At 42.4% G+C, this 3,147-nt stretch overlaps 1 pseudogene; it reads right to left on the bottom strand.

Annotated features, from left to right (window-relative positions):
• Positions 1 to 245: 245 nt before the first annotated feature.
• On the bottom strand, positions 246 to 2,509 carry LOC149554111 (G-type lectin S-receptor-like serine/threonine-protein kinase At2g19130 pseudogene; annotated as a pseudogene).
• Between the last annotated feature and the right edge of the window lie 638 nt (positions 2,510 to 3,147).

A 3,147-nucleotide genomic window follows, 5' to 3' on the forward strand; every position in this document is an offset into this window, starting at 1 on the left:
ATTTTTAAAAACTTTTTTTTTTCCTTCAATAATAAATTTATAATTTATTATTAAAATCTTCAAATCATCTTGATATTTTTTTTATATAAATCATTTTATAACTATACAATAACTTTTTCTTAAAATATAATCTAAACTAACTATATTCATATAATATTGACTCACTGCCAAAATCAACATGTTAATTACAATTAAAATATACATGTTTGATGTTTAAGTAACATCTAAAATATCTTGCCTACTAAGTTAGTTTATTGGAGGTCGCTGTTACGCTGTTCTGTTCTGATATCATTCGCTGCTACCAGTGTTGCTTTGGTCTACGTGTTGGGAACATTGGATCTGTGAAATTTGTGGCTGCATCTTCCCTTCCAGCATCAGCACTACTTGCCTCATATTTGGCCTCTCCCCCTCATCCTTTTCAATGCATAACAGTGCTACAATACTTGCTCTTCTCACCTCCTGAATGTCTCTCTCCTTTCCAATACCCTCTTCAACAATATTGATTATGTTGCCACTGTAAATTTGAGTTGCACCCAATGTGGGAAAGTAGTATTTACTAGACTCTTTAACACTTAAATCTAGATTTCTTTGGCCAGAAATGATTTCTAAGAGTATCATACCAAAACTGTACACATCAACCTTGGGAGTAATGGGAAGACCAGAGATCCACTCGGGAGCCAAGTAGCCTCTCGTTCCTCTCGTGGTGGTCAGGACGCGGCTGAAATCTCTACCCACAAGCTTTGCTAACCCAAAATCAGCCAACTTTGGTGAAAAATCATTGTCCAGAAGTATGTTCTCAGGTTTGACATCACAGTGAATGATGCAGTCTCTGCATTCTTCATGGAGATAAAGTAACCCTTTTGCGGTGCCTAATGCAATCTCAAATCTAGTCTTCCAATCGAGTACCTTTTGTTTAGCTTTAGCATTACTTGAAAAGAGTAAGGAATTAAGAGAACCGTTAGGCATCAAATCATAAACCAGAAACCTTCTCGACCCCTGTGCACAAAATCCTCTAAGCCTGATCAAATTGACATGATGTATATTGCCAAGAGAGCTGATTTCTGCCCGGAATTGCTTCTCATCTTGTCTGGAGCAATTCATTTTTTACCGTCTATTAGGTGTCCTTTGTACACCGTGCCGAATCCTCCGCTCCCCAGCTTCGACTTGAAGTTCCTAGTTGCAATCTTCAACTCCATGTAGCTAAACATCCTTAGAAAGGAATTTGTGGAACCTGCATGTCCTACATACTGCCTCTGCCGATGCCTCCGCCATATCAAGATTGAGAAGATGGCCAATGCAACGACCGGAGCAGCAACAACAATTGTGAGTATGAGTTTGAAGGACGTCGATTCCGCAGTTTTAAGAAATACAGAGGCAGCTACTTGAATAAAAACAGTCGAAGTACTTTTGGGCTCTGTTTTATGCATGTTCAACAAATCCCCTGACCAGATTTGGCAGAGTCTCGTCGGCGGATTGAATGTAAACGCTGTGCAGGAGCAGTTGAGGAGGCAGGCTTTCTCGCAATCTTTCCTTGTGGTTGCAGGGTATGAGGATGCGGAATCAGCATCAGGCAAAGTGACGTTGGATTCCATGAATCCTTCTGTGCTGCCATTTTTAGGGTCGCATTTTAAGGGGCTTTCCCGAACACAACCGTCCGCCCACGACTCTCGCGACTCCCAGGAGCCCTTGTCTTTTGGAGTGAAGCCCTCCACGCAACTGCAGAACTGGATATTGTTGGAGTTGCAGCTTCCGTAGGCGCCGCAGAGACCGTATACGTTACACTGATCCCTCGGTTGAGACCAGAACGTGTTCCATGATTTCTCGTCAGAAAATTGTTGTATTCCTCCAGACTTGACTACGACGACACGTGAGAGGCCATACTTGCTATTCGTCACTGTATATGTGGCATACAAACCAGACTCTGTATCTTCGACGGTGAAATTGAAGAAGCCCCCCTTTCTCGACATTTCTGGAGTTTCACTGAAAACTTTGCCGTCCCAAGTTCTGCTTGCCCAGTACTGCTTTGATAGGAGAAGAGCCCGGGTGCAGGATCGAAGGAGTTTTCCAAGACACGAGTTTTTGCTGCCCGCCAAACCTCACCCCTGGCAACCACGTGTCCGTGGAATAGTCGAAACTCTGCCAAACGATCTCAGATTTGTTGGCATCACCGAACATGACAAAATTACCAGAATCTAATATCACGGCCCGCGAGGACTTTTTGGTCACATTGACAGACCAAAGAGATGCACCGGTTGCACTAAACATTCGTCTTCTCTGTTAAATTGGCATACCAGATGGCGATGTACCAGTTATTGGTACCATTTGGACTGAAGAAACCCAATTCAAATGTGCCATTCTCTGAAATTAACGCCTGATTTCCAGAAAGGGAGGCGCCCAAGGAGAGAGTATCTCCACCTTCGACTGAGGAACCATAAGCTTTCGGCTGGATACACACTGTAACTACGTTAAAAAAGAGGATAAAGCAGAACTTTTTCCCAATTTCCTTCATCACTGAAGTGGTTCTTACGGTCACCGCCGCTGGAGTAGAACTAAAATGCTAAGCCGGACGCGAGAGGTGAAAATTTATTTTAAAGAAGTTAAGAGTGCTTGGATAATAATCTGAACATGGAAGTCGCGCTAATTAAGGGAGTACTTTAAATTCATTTAATGGTGGGAAAGCTGTACTTGATATTTTTCAAATTACAGATTATGGAGGAGCTTAATAATGAATGGCGACGTTAACGGTGCACCTAAAAATAAATTATTGAAGAGGACAATCAATGAAAGGTGACATTAAGTCAATGGGCTCTTGGCCTAATGGTGAAGTTGAATAGCTCACAAAGAGCCCACCGAAGATCAAGTCTTGCTAAGTGCAAGGCTCTAACATCATAAGGGGTCAAGATCGTGCCTTGGGTGAATTTAACTTTTGACTGACCCTTAGTCCTTGACTCTGAGCCGAAACGGTTTCAGACACGTGTGGCCTGCATTAGATTCCTAAATCTGTTTCATGGTGGCCTTCACTGGTTGGTAGCTCACAGGTTTCATGCCTCGCTAAGCTACCTCACAGATCTAAACCCTCCATAAAAAAAAGAGGTGGCATTAACTTTGGACCTCAATTGTTTTGAATATGATTGTCATTCACAAAAT

Source organism: Cupressus sempervirens, chromosome 6 (assembly GCF_028749045.1).
Source record: "Cupressus sempervirens isolate cs-2001-9-10 chromosome 6, ASM2874904v1, whole genome shotgun sequence".
Lineage (NCBI taxonomy): Eukaryota > Viridiplantae > Streptophyta > Pinopsida > Cupressales > Cupressaceae > Cupressus > Cupressus sempervirens.